General features: G+C 41.7%; 1 long non-coding RNA gene across 1 annotated transcript in view; it reads right to left on the bottom strand.

Moving 5' to 3' along the window:
* Positions 1-3,752: 3,752 nt before the first annotated feature.
* The window catches only part of LOC146564007 (uncharacterized), a 66,284-nt gene continuing 49,216 nt past the window's right edge, over positions 3,753-20,820 (bottom strand). Inside the window, exon 3 of the long non-coding RNA XR_014894288.1 lies at positions 3,753-3,890. This is a non-coding gene — a long non-coding RNA (uncharacterized LOC146564007). The remainder of the gene's footprint in view (positions 3,891-20,820) is intronic.

The raw sequence follows: 20,820 nt of genomic DNA, 5'->3' as shown, positions 1-20,820 counted from the left end.
CATGTTTTTAAATTTGTTAAGGAGCCGCAGTCATATTGAACAGATATCAAATGACACTGACACACACTGGCAGAGATTCCTACTGAACTCCAGCAGCTGGTGGAAAAAGCAGTCAGATCAAGAAAATCAAAAGCAGGGAAAAACAGAGACATAGGAAAAGAGAATGGGAAATCCAGAGACTTGTCAGTCAGCGCAATGAACACTGACAAGCCAGCTCTGTGGATAATGTTTCTGTCACTGAGAGCTCTAATCACAGTGTTCTTAGTCAAAACCAATCCCCTCGTATCTGAACACTTGCAAAGTGCTGGGATGTTTACAGCAAACAGCTGAAAGAAACATAAAAAGAGGGTGTCAAGACAGGCAGACCCACTCACTTCTGTGCCATTGTCACCAGTTGCGAGCAGAAATTTCAGCAGGGGAAACACAGACAGAGTGTGAAGAGTTTGAAAGTGCACAGCAAACAGAAAGAAAGAAAGAAAAAGACGGCAGGGTGGTTAAACACACCCAAGCAGGTAGTGCCTGTCAGAACACATTGCCATCCTCTAATTGGGTCATTTTTGATACCCCCTACCATATAGTGCCAGCGTATTGATGGGGAGGTGTCAGGATGCCAAGAGCCTGCGAGGCCTCACTGGCACCGAATCAAAGCAGGCACAAATGCTGCCCGCAGACAATCTGGCAAGCCCGAGCACACACAGGCGCAAGAACATCCAAAAACATGGCCCCACAGCTCCCGCCTGTACCACCAGGGTGTAATTGGTACATGGGCATTCCAGAGCATTTTCAAAGAAGGGAACTTAATCCACATGTGTACTATGAAATTGGCTATTTTGTACCCAGCTCCCCCCCTCGCTTCCTCTCTTGCTTTTTTTATTGCCCTCCCCCAGTTTGCAACCCTAGCACTGATTTAGCACTCAGACTACAGCTTGTTTCTCTCCATCAACTATCAGCTGCCATCTTTCTCCCTGAAATTGCCCCAGGATTGACCACGACATCTCAGCCTGTGAAGGCGGACAAGGATGCCTAATCTTTACTCGGTGTTCAGCTTGACAAGATTTCACTCGTCTGAGTTTGTTTGTGGCTGTTTAAGCCTGTATGTGTGTGTATTTGGTATGTTTGTCTGCACTGTAAATATGCAGATCTGGAGAGCCTTAAACAAATTAGATTTGTTCATCGTGCGCTTGCACATAAAACTGTGGAGTTGGCTTTAAGGGTGTGGGTTGTGGACTGATGCTTACAGTAGGATGTGGGTGAGCCAAAGGAAGCACATCCCACTCCTCTTCTTAGGCGCAGAATCTTAAAATCTGAATACACCCAAACATTAACATCCTCTCATTTGTTTGTTGTGATCTGCACATTCCTACATTGAAGAACAGTGTCTCATCTTCTCTCCTTTTGTGTGGTGGAGTGTGCCTTCCAGCCAGCCTGGCACTGACTGGCACATGGAGTAAACCAACTCCAGCTGCTTTCTGACCAAGGGGAACTTGTTTAATTAACCACGCTCCGGTTCCAATGAAAGGGTTGATTTCGCCCCCAGCTGTTGACCAGTCTGTGGCTCCCCGGGGCCCTGACGGAGACTGGCACATCACCCCTGGTCCGGTCCAATCCACGTTTCCCAGTCAAAGATGGACTCTGCCTGTCATGCCAGAACGTATCACGCCTGAGTCCTCCTTCATAAATTAAACATGAGATCTGGAGGAGTTCTTTTAAAAAAGGAAAAAGACCCAGAGGATGTTTCTCTGCTCAGATTCACCCACGCTGTTTTTCTTTCTTTCTTTTTTTCTTTTTCCGATGACTCGGACTCACTCAGACATGGAAAAAAGGAAGAACGGGGGAAAGGTATAAACAGGTGCAGAGGTGAATGAGAAAACAGTGCCCTCGATGACTTTCTCAAGAGTGCATTTGTGAATACTTGTGTGTGGGTAATCCATGGTGGCCCGACGGAGCACTTCAAAGAGCCTTCTGATGGTTGTCTGGCCCTTTCCATGTGCTTTTGGGGACATACTCATATGTATGAAATAAACTCAGCTTTTAAGCATTACTCATCCATGTGCAGGTGGTTTAGTAAACAAAGTTTCACCTTGAAAAGAGGAGTTTTTGTTTTGTTTCCACTTTACATGTAATAAAAAAAGTCTCATTTTCCAATTATGATCAGCATCGACTATTCTCATATCCATATATTCTAGAAAAGAAACCACATATTTGAAATAAAAGTGTTTCTTTCTGACAAATATCTGTCATGTCTTTAAGTGTTAACACCATATCGCAACATCATCACGTCAACACACCTTCCACTCTTAATACTGGTGCAAATGGTTGTCACTGAGGCAATCAGGTGCTGGGGTTTGTTTATACCTTGTTTAACCCTATACAATGTGAAACCACGGTGAGATTAAGTTAAGAAGGCAAATCAGACAAAAAATATTTGGTCAGTATGAACAAGATGATCAGAAACAACAAAAGCAAGTCACTGTGCCGCTTAAAAGTTCATGCGAGTTCATGCACTTAAAAGAACAGCTGGCTTTAAAGTAGCTCCAAGTAAAAGGCCCGAAGTTATGTGACAATTGGCAATTGGTGGAATAACACATCATATTGTATAGTCAATAGTTAGGGGATTTTTTCTGGCCTTATTTATAATTTCCACTCTGCTCTGCTTCTTCTAAGTGCAGAATCTCGACAGTGTTAATTACACTGTCATAGGATTTCCACTCTGTTCCCACCTTTGTTCTAAATAAATCTGATTTTACAAGAGAAGCCGAATGCCAAACTGACATTTTGAAAGGTAATGTCACCACCCAGCCATATATGAAGTCTTTCGAAATCCAGTGAGAGCCGGAGTAGCAGCAAGAGAGCTCATTTCACTAGCATCTGGATGACAGGTCCTACCATCACCAAGCACAATTGTCACCTTTACACGTTGTCATGAATCTTGTGTCCTTGATGCTGCGATAATGCACATTGAAAGGGTTCCACGTCATCACCTGCACCCCTCAGCGGCGTGAATATAGAAAAAAACAAAACAAAAAAACACTGAGCATCAACGCCCAAAACCAAGTGGGTATAGGTTCTATACACTTAGTTTTTCCAACATTTGCACAACTGTCAGAAGAAGACTGCAGTTCTTAATGATCTTTGAGTATTAGTTGGATTGGCATTTTCTGTTCTAACCTATTGCCCAACTCATGCAGCTTCCACCCCTCATCCTCAAGCCCCCCTTGTCTTTTTCTTTTTTTTACTGTAAGTCCATGGCAGAGTCCACGGGAGCCCCATTTGCCGTGACATATGACGAACAAGGCAGTCAGTACGAGCGAGTGGCCCTGTCTGAAGCTGTGACTTAGTGTCGTCCCTCAGTGCCTCTGGCAGCACAGGGACAGAGGGATGAAGGGGATGGAGGACGAGGTAGAGAAGAGGTACAGAGACAGAGGAAGGGTGGGAGTTGAGGCAGAGAGAGGGGGATTCAAGCCAGAGTTTTTGCCCTGGAGACACACTGGCAGTCCTAAGATTAGAGGGGTAATCAATCTCAGCGTGGAGCCGGCCAATCCCACCGCCCCATGGCCTGGCAACCTGGCCTCCCCAGGTGGGGGCAGGGCTGCAGGGAGCAAAGGGACACTGACAAGGGGGACAGAGAGAAGAGGAAGAGGGAGAGATGAGGGGAAAGAATATTCTTTATTAACAGTCATTTGTCCTTTAACAAGCCTTGGTGCTAGACAGGTGATGAAGCATAGCACCACAAACATATGATTACTGTCATTGTTGTTTACTGGCTTAGCTGCTTCTGTCACCTCACTAGGGAAGCCTTGCTTTGGGTGCCATAACCACACAACCGCCCTGAGCTACGGAGGACCGAGCTTGTTCATAGTTAGGCCCTGTGCTGATGTAGCAGTCAATATCTGTAGACAAACAAAGCACAGTAATCAGAAGCAATATCAAAATAGGATACTATTTTTTATTTTAAAAAAGCAAATTTGCATTTTACAAACTAAATATAAAAATACAATTTAAGCATTTCAAGGTGCATAGTGAGTGTCGACTGGCTTTCACACCAACTACTTTGTAAAAATCTTGCAGAAGCACATGCAAGGGAATATCTTTTGGCTTTACTGACAACAAAGGCTATGAGAAAAACTGTGCTTTTTGTTTGAAGCAATGCATAAACATTAAAATTTTCCATGCATAAAGAGAAGGGGAGAGAAAAAATCTTTGAATCAAAGCACTGCTCAGGGTTAAAATGTCTTTATTATATTGACATATTCGCGCTTTACGATTAAAAATGCCCACGCGTACCGGCGTGTGCCTTCTTCGGGGCATAGTACAAATGAACTGAGGAAGGTGTGTAGGCTATACATGTTCAGTTAATTAGTCAGTGAAGAGCACAGGTGCCTGTAATGAGTCAAACATTAGCAGCAGAAACAATATTAAACCTCACCTCCAAAACAGTTCCATTGTCTGAACACGCAACACAGCTGATTTTGCGGGTGAAGAGGAGCAGCACGGCTTTTACAAAATAGACTTTTAACAGGACACACCTACGTACACCTATAGTCATATGTTTGTACCTCTTGTGTAGTAAACAATGTGGAAGTTACTGTGGCGATCTAAGATCCTGTTAATGTGATAACAATCAGAGCTGAAATTCTTCTGTTTGTCAGATAGTCTGTTTGAGGAAAACAAAAAAAGCAACGGCTACATCAGATTCAGTTGCGTAAATTCAGTCGAGTACAGCGCCAGTACTTAAAGGGTTGTATTGCTTGCAGAAGAGACAAAAACACAGTACGCATCAATCTCTATAATCGTGTAAGAGAGAGTGCTGGACATGAAAAGCCTCAAGTTATTTTGCACTTTCATAGTTAGTTGTGTAAAGAGGGCAAATTTACGGATCAGTTACCAGTATTCACTTACTCTCTGACACATTGCTATCAAATGTGTAACAAACACTGCTGTGTAAATGAAAGCATTAATGCATGATCAAGGACAAAGATGGCCCGTTTTTCTGCCAGTGGTTTTAGCAAAGGTCTACAGAGCATATCTTCAGCCTTCTTCAGCTAATGAGACCCAGAGGACTGTGGACCAGTTTGAATTACTCCCAGTCACCTTAACAAATTACCATCAATGTCTCCTAATCCAGTGCATGCATGCAGATCAATTATCATCCTCGACGTGTTCAGCAAAGATGAAACCAGAGAAAGAATAATGTAATGTAATATAATGCAACAATGGAAGACTGCTAAAGGTGTAAAAGAGGAGAAAAATTAAAGTAAAGGAAGGAAACATCCTCATGAGGCCCTTTACGGATAAATGAAATAATTAGACCCAACTCCCCAGTGGCTTAACCATTTTATTTTACTTCTAGAGAAATAATTAGGTTTTTTTTTTCCTTTTTGCAAAGCTCCTGTTTTTTTTCCTCCATGTTTAATCTTTAATCAGTGTGGAACATTTCCCTTTGGGTAAAAAGGTGCTTTATAGTAGGATGTAATATTCTGTGATAATCCAGAGCTGCTTTGCATCATGAGGATGCAAGCATCATGTATCAACCTGCATTAATAGCTAAATACCGTAACCCTCTTTATCAAACTAATACATTCATTATCAAACTAATTCACTTCTACATACACACACACACACATATATATAATGTGTCTGTCTGTGTGTGCGTATATATAGATATAACAAAGCAGGTGGTCCTGAAGTAGGAAGATTTGTTTTAATTGGGCCAAGAGGTCCGGTCTGAGTCCCATTTGTGGTATGGTAGGGACTTAATTATAAGCAAACTTGGCTACCTATCAATACACCACAAAACCACAGTGAGAAAAGAAGGGTTAAGAATAATCTTGATGCCCCGTGGGTCATTGCACACTGTAAACAACATGGATTTATCCAAAAACAAAACAGAGAAGAAACAGAACATAACAAGTTGTACGAAATCAATATGAGCCAAAGAAAGAATCAAAGGAAAATCAGCCTAAATTGGAATTTTTGTTTTGCTCGGTCAAATATCGTGCAGCTGGAGATGAACCTCAAGAGAGAATGGCATTAACAGAGTAATACTTAAGAAGCGATAGCTAGACATAGTCAATTCAGGTCCTTATGACCCTACACGAAGGCACAAAGGCACAGATTTGAGGCACACTCTTAGGTGCCTCTCATGAGCCCATAAAGCCATTTTAAAGTGGAGACAGCCATGACTGCTAAGCCAAGGGACTGAGGGAGAATTTCAATCTCTCGGTGTGTTGTTCGCCTGCAACAGTAGACCACAATATCTAGGGCTAGCAGCTCAGTTCATCTGTGATCTGTGCTTCCAGGCACTGGCATTAATTGAGCTCATAATTGAATTGTTGTCTTCATTAGTTCCAGTCCCCTGCTTGCGAGTCTCAGCTACGGATTACTGGGGAAAATGTCTGTGCTAACATCCTCTTGTAAAGCTTCTGAGAGAGCTTCTGTACCTGCTACTATCCCGTTATGTCACTGATGAGAAACAACTGCCACTCACCTCTGACCAGTGACGATATCTGTGTTCCCGTAGAAACCGTGGCTTTTCAAGACACCAAACAGACACACAGCAGCACAAGACGGCAGCTTGTAGAAAGAAACAATCGACCGAAGTCATTAATATTCTCGTGGAGGTTCAGGCAGATATACAAGCTTCACCTGCAGGAAGCCTCTCCAGGCAAATGCATCACCTCAGCCCACTTAACATTGATCCCGTCACCAAATCTAAAATTGAATTCACAAGAATTAACAATAAAAGGTAACATTTGTGATTTGAATTAAACAATAATCTTGTATTATATTAAAACACTCGGAAAAGACAAAAATGATCCAAATATCTTAAAGGAACAGGCCAATAAAATTCCATCCTGTTTGATTGAGAGGAAAAAACAGGTACACAAATAAACATCATGCATAGAGACAGGCCAGACATCAGTACTGTGATGTGCTTGGGGTCGTGCAGCATGGTAGAGAAGATAAAGGGAAATTAAAGGAAAGGTCCCTGACCCTCTCCGATAGCTCTAAATGCCTTGCAATTTTCCACAGGAGACGAAAATCCTCCTCCACAAATGAAGGGCTGTGTCTGACCTCTTCCAAGAGCGCAAGAAGTTTAAGAGAGGTTTACAAAAAAAAGGAAGACTCAAAGAGAGGCAAAATGGTAATTTGACTCGCGAACAGACATTTCTAACCCCTTTAAGGTGCATTTTAATAACTCCTTGGCAATTTGCATCTCCTGCGCTCGGCCAATTATTATGGCATGCGTCAGATTGAGGCAACATCTATAGAAAGTCTGACACTGTCAAACAGGGAAACAAAATGAAGCCTAAAAAAGCAGCGTAACTGCAAGCAGGCCGAGCTCTCAAGCAAAGACTCGAGGACAGTTGTTCCCCTCATTAGAGCATCATTTGGCAATAATTATCTTTAAGTGCTCTCAAATATCTCGGAGGTGAAACAAACTGTGCAAATCTCCAAGAGAAAAATTATGACAGGTAACTAGAAAGAGCAACAAAAGTGGTCGTGAGACATGCACCGAATTGAGTGTCAGAGAAAATCAACATCCCCCTAGCACCGACAATAGGTTTTATATTAAAAATCAAATGAAATTTAGGCAGGTATTTTGTGGGTACAATTCGGGTAGGAGAGGAGAAGCACTGGGGATCAAACCGCCCTTTAAAAATCTAACACAATCTGCCACAGACACCTCACATGTGTCAACCTAAGAGTACAGACACCTTTCCCCTCTCACCAAATCAGATTCACCCATTTCCTGGGACCTAACAGCTTCGCAAATAGGAAGTGAATGCTCCGCCCTGGAACAAACAATGCCCGAAAGCATCAAAAAAATTGATCTTATATGAATATTCAATAAGGGAAGACAAGAAACTGAATTCCTCATTTTCACCTTCCTTCCCTTCCACCATTACAGCTTTTTCTCTAACTGCATAATTAATGTGTGAACAGCAATGTGTGAATTTGTTTGCGTTCCAAAATAAGGAATGATGGGAATTTATAAAAAGAAGACAACTCGATTGCTTTGTACTCTTTAGAAAAATAAACATAGAGGAAGAAGATGAGGGTTTGTAATCCGGCGCCTTAAATTACAGAATAGATACAAAGATACTTCTGCAATTTCTACAAAGGTAGCAAAAAGGACATGCATTTTTCCTGCTCTGTTTGGAGATTTAAATGCATGCAGCATTTATCTACATTTTTCCAAACAATATTTTTACTTTTGAAATAAAGTTAGAGCTGGTAGCTTAATGCATTACATTGCCTTCATCCTCAGTTTGCCAGTGGGGATAGCTTACACCGGTCCCCCATACAGCAGTGAAAAATGTCTAGCCCCCTACTCCAAGTTGTCCCTCTGACATCAATAACTTTTTTTTCACCTTTCAGGATTGTTGCTCCAGTCATTTATTTACTTTAAATACATCTGTGCCATTTTCTTCCAAATATACAACAGATATGAACACAGGTGAAAGACTGGAGGTAAGGGTTTCGTGCGCCAAATGATTTTTCTTTTTTTCCAAAGGCACATAGATACCCCGAGGAACAGATTTACTGGCCTAGGCTAATCTGTCAAGATGTGATACATTCAGAAGTTTTGCAGAAAATAATCTTGACAAATTAATGCATTTGTGATTCCTTACCGTGTGTGTCTGTGTGTGTCTATGTGTGTCGTGAGCGAGGAAGGAACTTGAGGGAGTTAGTATGCTGAGGGTAAGTCAGTGGGCAGGCAGGTAAGTAGGAGACGGGGCAGAGTAATCAGGCTGTCCATAGCCCAGTGGCACAGAAATCTTTCTCTCTCTCTCTCTCTCTCACACAAACACACACACACACACACACACACACACACACACACACACACACACACACACACACACACACAGTTCTCCAGTCGTTCATTTTCCTAATGATCTGCAGAGCAGCTAGAGGCAGGGAGCCATGTTGACTGGGAGACCTCTGCCTTAACCCTCACTCAGGGCAGCATTACTAATGATAGCGTGTCAGTCTTACTCTGCTGAGCATGTTGGTCAGTTTGTAAACTTCTCTTCTGTCATTTGAAACAACAACTAGTCACACACCATAATTTAACTTTTGTGATTTAACTTTTTAGTTTAAGAAATTAAAAAAAAAAAAAGAAATACACGTGAACTAATATACGATGCACACGAGTTACAGGCATCGCACTTCAACTGTCCACGTGAGAAAAACAGAATGATCCAAATTTCCCACAATCCCACATAATTAAGTTACATCTTGCTCACATGCGTTAAAAGATCGAATCATCAATAAAGCATGTGTTATGCAAGACAGCCAATAAAACACAAGCAACAGTCATATTTCAGGTATGTTCACCCGTTGTTTGTTGTTTCATGACAAACTCATGCAATGAGCAACATGCGAGAAAATATTCCATAAGAAGTCCAATAAATTCAGTCAGTTTCTCTAATCTACACTAATTATTAAAGATAAAACAGTATCATCATTTTTCAGAATTGTTAAAATGGTGAAATAGTGCACTGATGGCAGTTATATAACAGAATTTTATACATCATTCATTTATATGAATACTGCATTTCCTCAAACAGGAAATGACATGCATCCGCATGCCCAGCTTTTCATAGTTTTTAAAAGGCAAAAAAGATATTGAACAATATTTTAGTATCTGCTACGCTCCTGCCCTGTTAAAGTTTATGCATTATAATGTCAGCAAAATCTCAGCACTTCCTTTATCTTACTAAATTTAAAGCACTCTAACATATTAACTGGACAAAACCCTTCCTTTGTTAGCAGATCTGCAGCAACATGATTAGAAAACTTTCTTTTGTTTTCCTTTTTAGAAATATAGGACATAAAATTATCTATATTAAATTACCACGTTTTACATGTTATTCTTCAACACCTGAGAATATGTGAGAGAGCGAGAGAGCACACATTCAGGGCGAGAGGGACATGAAACTAGTGGCACGATGTTCAGGTAGGAGGTACAAACCAATTCATCAGCCTAATATTTGACTGTGTGCTCAGTTATAGTTTACTAATGTATGTAAACTTGCCAATACAGCAATAGTGGTTATATAACCTTGGAAATGAGTTCACTCAGCTGTGCATAAACACAGTTGTGCATACATTGTTGTATCTTTCCACTAAACTAAACAAGTAGCACTTGCTACTATAGCTCCAATTAATACACTGTAAACATTGTTAACTTTAACAGATTCACAGAATGCCTAATACCACATTTACCTTATAACACTCATTCCCATCTACTCACTCCTCTCTCCTCACTTCTGTTGACTAGTAATTCTCAGTAAATATTTCTGGGAGGGGTAAGAAAAAAAAAACTTTCACCCACCCCACGTTTAGGCAAATATCAGGACAGACGTGGAGGCGAGTTGGCCCTAGGTGGCCATTAGGATGCAGCAAGCAGCGTTTCCATGCAGACGCCATCTCCACATGGAAAGGTCACCTCCCTCCCTTTGCGGGTAAATACACAGACGTATACAAATGTGGTTGCGTGCTAAAATGGCTCACCTTAAGAAGGCATTAGGCTCTCTTCCACTGAACTTTACATCTCTCTCTTCCATTATCTTAACCAATGGCATTTCAACCTCTTCCAAAGTAGTGCAATGCTGCTAAACTACGCAAAGCCATTAAATCTCCATCTTCAAAAAACAAGTGTGATTTTCATTTGTGAACTGGGAAAGGAAAAAAGCGCAGTAACAAACAAGGGTATGGTAATGTGATTCTATGACTGCCACTGGTGTATGTCATACAAAAGTAAGTAGACAATTTCGCTCTAATAACGCTACCTGAATTTAATTTCAAAACTGAGCACACGCAGTCTACTAGGCTGTCTGTTGCTGTCATTATGAATCGGCAGAGCAACGGGGACTGACAGTGATTGACCAACAGTTCATCCTGTTTGACTTGAGATGTGACTCAGTTATGTTTCGTGCGCTTTTATCCCCTTTGAGTCCTGTGCACTTCGGGTTCACTATAAGGCCCTTAGCACCAAACCTGCCAACTGGGCCCTGCAAGCATTGTTGCTGTCAAGTTGCATCCAGACAGGAGACTAACCCACAATGTCAGTGCCCTGCGTCTACTACCAACACACCTGAGCTGGGGTACACCTTCTACTCCAGCCCCAGGCATAGCCAGGCTCTAGCTAACTCTATTGTGCAAGAGGGTTAGGTCATACAACAGGAAGCCTTGTTTTAGAAATGATGGGAGGGGGAGTGGAATATTTTAGACTGGCGTTTTGGTTCTTATTCCATTCTGATGTATCCCTGTCCATCTCTTTTCCTCTCTCTACTGTTGTTGTCCTATATTAGTTAAACATGCCAAGTAAATAAAGATTAATTCCAGTCCTGTCATTGATTTTCTTCTTCAGTTAATCATCTATTTCTATCTCCCTTTTTTTTTTAATCTAAATTTGTTATAGTTGTCCGCTCCTACCTGCCAGTTATACTGATTTTCCTTTTACTGTCATGTGTTATCCGTCCCCTTTTCTCTTCTTTTTGTGCCAGTCTTTCCCGTTCTCCCTTTTGTTGTCTCTATCTTATCATCTCTCGCTGTCCCAGGGGATGACATCTTACCCCTGGCACCAGATCCCAGTGGATAGACAGAAGCCCCACCACGTGAGTCTAGCAGCTCTGCGGTTAGTTTCTCATGCCATGCTGAAGTCGTGTTCCCGTGGCACTCTTTCCCACAGGGAATTCCCACCAGAGACAATGGGCAGCTTATCTTGGTAAACAACAGCTTCCTCCATACCATCCTACAAAAAGGTACAGATGAGAAAAGCACAAGAAGAAGTGCAAATATAGTATAATACTGCATAGCAGAAGAAACTAACAGCCACAATACTACCTAAAGCCAACTCAGACACATCCCTCTCAGTGCTTTAGACATTTAGAATCAATGGCAACACAATCACACTCACAATATGTAATTGTGGCTCCAGCTGCCTCTTTGATTTAGTCAAACAATTGCTTTAGTTTGCTGGAAAAATCAATAAGAACTAATTTTCAGTATCACCAAAAGGAAGGGAAAAAAGTCTCATCAAGAAAATGCATTGAATTATGGCACGGCTAGAATTCAAGTGCAGTTTAAAAAAAAAAACAAGTAAGGCCTATCTGATGTCACGATTATGTCAAAGTGTTTGTGAGAGTGGCTGATATAAAAGGATGGTTTGGTCTTGAAATTCATATCCACTTACTGCCAGAGCAGGCCTGTATACCTCTCCAAGTAATGGCTGTTTACAAGATAAAAGAAGAGGAAAAATAGCCACTTTTCCCTGCTCAGACATGAAATCCTCTTATGAAATTAGGCTGATAAAAGGGCCTTGTGACGTCGGCCATTTTTCCCCACGTCAAGAAAAACGTGTGTGTGAGCATTATTAATGGCATCCTTGTGGCATGTCATTTTTCTACATCTCCGACGCACTCCTGACAATAAAAGCAGAGGACCGGGCCTACTAGGCGCTTTGTCAGAGCAACCAAGGAGTTGCCGTGCAGCCCTGTCAAGCTCCCTGATGCAGCTACAACCCTGGGAAGAGCCACAAAACCTACTTTGCTGCGTGCGTAAGAGCCAAGGGTTAATTTTTGTTAGTTCCTCGCTGCCTTCAAAGGGGGTAGAGTGGAAAAATGAAGCCGAGCTGAAACAAATAGCAGCGTCTGGAGATACGTGTGGCCTTCACTTAAACAGAGCCATAAATCAGCAGACTGACATGAGCGAGGGAGGGAGAGAGAAAGCGAGAGAGACGAGCAAAACCAAAAAGTGAGACAACAGCAGCATAACATTACCGATGTTTAGCCGCACCAACCTACAAGATTAACTCTTATGACTTGCATATACTGTACTTCTAAACTGGATGTTCTTTTATTTTGTTAGTACAAAGGCTAGCTAACCTAGCTAATATGCATGTACAGCACTATCCTATAAGTGGCCACACTGACCCTGTCAACGTTGCCTTTACTAATTTACAGATTTGACACTAGAACTATAATTGTTATTAAAAAAAGAGAAGATTTGTTAGGGTTCTTAGAAATATTTCATCAATATCCATGCGAAACAGTGCTTATGTGTTTAAATGTTAATGTGCACATCTTCAAACCATACATGCGTCCTTAATGGCTGTGCATTTCAGCGTCTACCTCTACACAAATAAGCATTAGCAACCCTGTTTGGAGCTGCAAAGCAGAAAGGGGTGAACATGCATGTGGATTACATATAGCGAGCATCATCGGGCTGTGATACTTTTAATGAAGTCCTTTGTGTTTAAACCTGCATGCATGAAAAGTCCCACACCGTAGAAAGCGCTTACACACTGGGCCACATGGTTTGCCTAATTGCTAATTCATTCTCCGTCAGTCGGTAAGCTAAGGTAGGGGCAGAATCTAAGAGATCTCTTATGCATGGCCGTGCATGTTCCAGCTGCAACCCACCCTGTGTCCCTCATTTTGTCCTGACTTGTGAGGGATTACCGCAGTGTGGGCTTGTGCTGAGCTGGCAAAATAGAAAGGGATAAGAGGAGGAGAGGAAGCTATACCACGCTGAATGTGTCTGTGTTTTACATACAGGCCAAGTCTTCAAGAAACCTGTACCGGTCTGATTTGGACCCTGCTGAAAGAGAGATTAATGTATGTCTCATGCTATAGAATGAATGTGAAAGACAGAGAATGGCTTTTACAGAAGTACCACAGCAGATGTGGTTTAGATGAAGCTGGATAAATCAAATAGGATAGTCACAGTTATTCCAGCTGCACACTTTGAAAGTAAGCCTAATAGCACATTTTCAACAACAGAGCATCAGGAAAAAGGAGATCTGGTGTGTTTGTGTGATATAGCAAAGCAAGCAATTGCCTTCTGGATTTCCACAGTTTAGGCACAAAGTATGTGCAAATTATTTCATTCACCTGACACCAAAGAACAGCGGTTGCCTGGCACTTTCAGAGAAAATTAAATTAAGCGCCCGGAAAATGTTAGAGGAAAACTTGGAGGATATAGAATGGATTTATGGCTTTAAATCTGATGGAGCTTGATACTAATGCGGTATAAATCCTTGCCTTTCATTATAGTATTATATGAAACGCATTGGAATGGAGCGATGGATCCTATTTGACATTCCGTTACCAGAGCAGTTGTGCACAGCTTCACACTTAAGCCCTTTAAAGCTAATACATAAATGTAACATTACATATAGCTGCAGTGCTCCACAGCAGTTTTTTTCCCTCCTCTGACTGAATCAGCAAACACATGAAATTATTCTCCCAAATGGTTTAATTACTCAAACAGATTGAGGAGCGTAATGATGTTTTGCCTCTCCAATGGCAACAATGCTGCTAATCGGCTCAGCTATTATTCTGACAATGAAAATGAATCATAAGACGCTTGTTCCTTTTTTACAATATGTTAATGTTACACAGTGTAGTCAGATGGGCTCACGGAAGAATTTAGAGGCAAGCTCAGTGCAGTCAAGTGTGTTCGCTGAATTGTCATATGTGAAATCCAAAACAATGCCCACCAAAATTGTTTCCTTGCCTTTTTTTTTTTTACTTGTAACAAACTTATCAACACATGGAGACACAAACTAATTCAGAGTCTGACTGGCAAGGTCTAAGAATCTAACTATTGACACGTGACTCTAGTAAGAAGTGACTTCAAGTGAAACACAAAGAGTTTGTAAAAGTACGTCTTTCTTCATTAATGCATCCAGTTCCAATTTAGTCCACAGGGGACCAAATAGGAACGCTGATTCCTTGCTGGCCTGCCTGCACCGAAGGTGGTGGAAGCTAGATGGGGTCCATTTTGTCCCATGTCATTTGGTGCGGGGGGGACGGCACAGATGCATTGTGCCCTATGGCGTGGCTGTGGCGGCAGCACGTATGGGCTCATTGTGCTGCGATTATGTAGGACGAGCACGCCGCCTGCTAATCCGCCTGTGGGAGGGTGCATGCCTGTGAATTATTGCACTTTGGGAGAGGAAGAAAGAGAAGAAGGAAGAGGCAGAGAGGGAGATGAGGAGCACAGGAATAAGAAGGAGAAGAAGAAGAAGAGGAGGAGGTGGAGGAGGAGGAGGAGCGAGAGCCACAGAGAGAGAGAGAGAGAGAAGCCCCCTTGGCTGTGATTATGAAATGGTCTGTCACAGATTAAGGCTACAGGGATGCAGGCAGAGATGAGCCAGAGCCTCCCACAGACACACTGGCTAGTCAGGCTGCTTCATTGAGCTTACCTGAGGTTATACACGCCTCGCATCCATCGATGGATGTACAGCACACACACACACACACACACACAAACACACATGAAGGAGAAGAGGGAGGTGGGGAAGGCAAGAGGAAATGAGCGGGAGGGAGAGATTGAGAACGAGAGGAGAAAGCGTGAAAACAAACATGTTCCAAATAGGCTTGCAATTGAGAGAGAAGGGAAGAAAAGGGAAGAGAGGGAGAGAAAACTGTGCCCAAGGAAAAACACAAGAAAATAAAAGGGAAATGGGAGAGAGGGAGCTTGAGACTGTTGGCAGCCAAAGAAGACAGTGACTAAAATAAGACCTGTGTGGCTATTGTCTGTTTGCAAGAGGGCTTTGGTGATAAAAAGCCCACGCTATTTATCTTTCTCTTGCCTTGCCCTCCTCGAGAGCACAGATACCTGCAGATGTTTTCTCAACCACAGAAAGAGGAGAGAGTATGTCAGAAAAGAACTGAGCGCACAATGTGTTCACAATGTGGAGAACTGCGCTTCTTCTGCAGGTTTGTATAATTACACTGGGAGTCCTTATTCTAAGCATCTATTATTTTCATGCCTGGAAGCTTCAGAGGTGTGCAGCGTGGTGAGAAGGGTCAGAAATACTCAACTCCTCACTGACTGATTGACAGCTACAGCCTGCACTGTTCTGTCCAATCACACGCTCCACTGTCAGGTTGATTCTTCCCCCGGCTTCAAGTGGAGAAGAAAAAATGTTGCCAGAGTTTGTTACAGCAGAAACATCCATGTTTGATTGGCAGGCCGCCCTTCTTTCAGGACAGACAGAGCCAATCAGCTTAATTAGTCCGATGCTATTTCCAGGTTTTGTATCTACAAGGCTGGGATTTGTGAGTAAGGATTTAAGTTTTAGCCCGTTGTTTAAAGATTCACTGGGGCTTGCAGGTCTCTTTCACTGTAAGTCAGATGGGGAGTAGGTATACATCAGTCAAGCATCGCTAGGAGTTTCATACAGGTGTAGTGAGGTGGGTTTTTTTGTTGTTTTTTTCCTGCAGGTGTGGTGGTAACTCATCTTTTTTTCTATTTGTTTAGGAGAGAACAGAAATGAGTCATAACTCTGTTTTCTGTCGACAACAACTCTTATCTCTGTGCCACACTCGGAACTATTTAATACAGTATGATACTAAAGGAATATGCTTGTCAGTTTGCTGAATAGCTCCTTTCCCTACATCACAACCAGTCATGCCCACTTCGCACACTACAGGGCAGAGAACGTGTAGTATTCAACTTTTCCTTTAAGCAGACTTATTTCTTTTAATGGGTTTTTGTGTCTACATCATGAATGTCTTTCATGAAAAACTGGAATTTCTATTCACCAGTATCCATTTTTAACTAATCAGGTCTCAACTCTTGCATGATATCATTTTCTATTCCCTCACATCACGCCTGTTGACATCATTTCCCTAACAGAGCAACCATTCATGTAAAAGTGACAGGAGAAAAAAGTATTCACCAAATCGCAATTTGTAATGCACTGATTATTTATCTAATAAAAATTTATTTAGATTTTAGATGCCATTTATGAACAAATGCGTATACAAGTTCCTGCATGGTATTTTAAAAATCATCTGTCTAATGGAGTCATGCTGTTTGGCACAGTAGTTTGACCTGAATTAGTTTTGGGGGACACCAAAATCTAACCTCAAGGTGATAGTCCTTTCATTGTCCCATCAAGAAGGTGAATAAGGTGAAAAAAAGAAGAAAAAGAAAGGGAGAAGGAGATAAGAAGACAAAGATTAAAATAAACTAGCACAAAAAATACTTTATTAAACCTCAAAGTTGGGAAATTACCGTGTTACAGCAGCCTGAAGCCTGAAAAAAACGATTCAAATAAATAAAACATATAAAAATTATACAGTAAGGACCTTAAAAAGAATGTGGTGGTATTAGATAGCGGAGTTGAGGCAGATGTTAGACAAAGTGTTCAGCTGTATCTCAATAAGTAGTGCACACTGTATCAGCTGATGAAGGAATCTAAACAGGTGTTGATTCAAAGTGGATTTAAACAGCAACAGCAAGGAAAAATTCCCACAGCAAGGAATAAAACATTCCACCAGCTGGAATATTTCATTTTTCAAGTATTTTTACTTTTTTTTTTTTTTTTTAACAAAGGGGCACTCTTTGCAATAAACACAACTCAACTGCACGTACTTGGAGTGAAAGTGGTTCAAATTGCCGTTACACTACATCTATTGTATAACAACAATGCATTTCTCTTATGGAGATGAAGGAGAAGCAATTAGTCACATTCAGAGTCTATTTATTAGTAATGATGCACAGTTCACTGGATTTGTATACAAACTCAAGGGCATATAGCAGCATATCTTCTCAACCACGTGACAAAACTGTGGCCATCCTGCTCCAAACTGGATACACATACGTTTTCTTGCTGATCGCACGGTATTAAATGAGAGGGGATAACCCTTTGAAAGCAGTGAGTTATTACAACATCTCGGCCTGACATGACTGTAACAACCCAAGCTGATGCCAGATAATTGCTCTTGTGCTCGCCACTTAATGAACATAATTACTGTACCACGTTCTTCTGTATTCACCCCGTGATTAATTGTTACAACATTTCTTTGTTGGGTTCCGACAAATTACCCCCTCATACCACCGTTGCCATTTTCACATCAGGCAATCATAAAGTACGCAAGCAGGCACTCATAAAGACAGCCTAGAGCCACTTGAGAGCCATGTTGGGATTATTGGAGGAGGCAGAGGAAGTTAAGGACTCACCAATCAGTCACTTATTATCATTGAGGAAAGGTTTTTGAAGCTGTCATTTCAACCGGAGAGGAGAAGAAGGGGATCTCATGAGCACTATATCCGGCAAAGGCAGAAAGTGTCAGTTATCTCTTCACACACATGCATAAACACACTCTGAAGTGCACTGTCTTACGCGAGCGCACACACAAAAAATAGAAAAAGGGGGGAAGGGGGGGGGGGGCTTCTAAATAACTACAAATGCTTCAGCACTCACTGATGCATGCACAGCCACTTTGAGCTCCATGACACCTGTCAACTCAAAGGAAAATATGTCCACACAAGTCAAACAAAATAAGTTCTAATCCGATTCTCAGCCTCACGTTTGTGGGCAATTAGCTTGGGTATTTTTCACAGACGACCTAATTGAGAAGCTGTCACCCAGTTAAGCAAGGCCTGTCTTAAGAGCATTTGCTTAATAAGCCATGGCCTAATGCAATAAGGTGCCTATTCCCAATCAGCCATGACAAAGACTAATTTATGCCAGGCCAAATGAGCAAGAGGGGAGTCTAGGGGCTGAGTAATGATTGTGACCACTGGAAAGTATAATAAAAAAAGAAGAAGAAGTTCGAGAACACCTGTTCTAGACCTAATGCATTTCTTTTCCCGGTGCAAGTAAGAGCAGAGCATGTCCGCTATGGCCTCCTGTTGAGAGCAATGTGCTTCTTTTCGCGGCTTTGTGCCTCCATGCACATATATTCATGTATTTATACGCACAAACACGATTTCATGTTCAGACACATGTATATAGCACGCGCAACCCACAGCGCTCCTGTGTGATTGATTCAGCAGAGCATCAGATCGCTCACCGTGACAAATAGCTGGCTGACAGCCGAGCACAAAAAAAGCCCACACCCTAACACCTAACCTGTGAGGGGACTGGGGGCAAGGAAGGGGGCTGACCTAGCAGCAGGCCGCTGGGGCAGTCGCCATCATACAACCTTTTTTTCCTCCACTTCCCTTTTCTGCCTCGGCCCAAATCACTTTTTATTCCTTGCACTATTCCCTCTGTCTCAGTTTTGGGCTTTTTTTGTACTTCCCACCTTTTTTCCTACACTTCCTACTTCTGCATCCTCCTCAGTATCTCTGTAAGGTATTCTGTCCCCCGATCTCTCTCCCTCTCTTTCGTGGGGAGTGATAGATTCCCCCTCAGTTCATTTATCCTGGAAGCAGAGGAGACGGCAGTGTGATGTGATCCATCTCGCCGGCGATGGAGGGAGCGCGGCGTCCCTGATCACAGGCCCTATCAATCTCACTCATAGGGGCCGGATCAGCGCTGCTGTCAGATAGCAGACACACATGGCCTGTTTGAAATGCTAGGACTTCCTACTGTACCTAGTGCACTAGCACTCACAGGGGAACTGAGTGTAGCTAAGACAGGGAGACCCACAGAAGGGATGTTGCTGTTTCTGAACCCCAGGGAGGGAAACACTTAAGGCATCCAGACGTAACTGGCAGGACAGAGGTGAAATGAGTTAAAACAAAACTCCTTTCTTTTCCACTGGCTTTATGTGGAAGTGATGTGCAGAGTTCAGATACACTTTTAAAAAGTTGGTCTGCGTTTTCAAACAATTTTTCTGCCATTAGTGGAAGACGGGATATTATTATTCCTTCTTCTGTGTCCTGTTACCATTCAAGTTACTTTGAGTATTTTAAATCAAATCAAATCAAATCACTTTTTATTGTCACATCACATGTGCAGGCACACTGGCACAGCACATGCGAGTGAAATTCTTGTGTGCGAGCCCCACAAGCAACAGAGATGTGCAAACGAGCAAAATACAAGAATGGCCAACCTGAAACTAATAAATATATGTACAATATATAATAGTGTATGCATTTCTGGATGTGTATACTAAATATTTTCCTACGTGTGTGTGTGTGTGTGTGTGTGCGTATACACATTTTTACAAATTAAATAGTAAAAAAATAAAATAAAATAATAATAATAATAATAAAATATATAAAATATACAGAGTTGAATATGTGCAAAACAAGTGGCATTTATATACAGTGTGGAGTGCATAATGTTGAATGTTTTAGATCCATATGCTAAATTTTGAATTTGCTGATTTGATTAATATTTTGGCAACTTGGACTTTCAGATGAACAAATTCAGCAATCTTTGCAGTTATAAATGGTTGACATTGTATCACTGGAGTTCCTTTACAGTTTGTCTTTTGGGTATTAAAAGTTGTTATACTAGAGTCAAGGGTAACCTAAACAATCACATCAAACACAATATCAATAATCTGATGATTCTATTAACATGACATTAATTTGAATTCTAATTAAGCATGTGGAACTTACTGTGGGTCAGTTTTCTGTCCAATAAACAATCACTTCTTTAAAAAAAAAATGCCAACCAGAGTAAAATAAAGGGATTATTTCAGCAATGATGTTACTATTCAAGTAAATTACTGTTTCATAATCACAGTTTTATTTTTTGTTGAGAAATGAAGTGGTGAACGTTAACCATTCACCCAGCATTCAATCCTTATCAGAAGAGCAGTTTATTAATACAACTTACACCGTGGTACACACTGCACGCTTCGAGTTTTGTCAGGTATCGACAACATGAAGGTTGCTATTTGAACAGCAGCATTTCAACACATGTCAGCCCACATTTCCCAATATCCTTGCCATATGCTGTATCAAAACACATCAAACTCTCCTTGACACTCAAGTACACAAAATCACCCTCGCCCGTGACATAAACCACCCTTTACACACACTCCCCTTTACACACTCTGACACCCCTCAAAAAACACTTCCCTACTGACGTGTAACACTCTCATGCAC

Source organism: Mchenga conophoros, linkage group LG11, assembly GCF_057382185.1.
Source record: "Mchenga conophoros isolate Kocher_MC1m ecotype Shallow Benthic linkage group LG11, M_conophoros_male_GT1.1, whole genome shotgun sequence".
In the NCBI taxonomy this organism is placed as follows: Eukaryota; Metazoa; Chordata; class Actinopteri; order Cichliformes; family Cichlidae; genus Mchenga; species Mchenga conophoros.
Note: the sequence above shows the minus strand (reverse complement) of the source record. Positions and strands in the feature narration are given on the sequence as shown.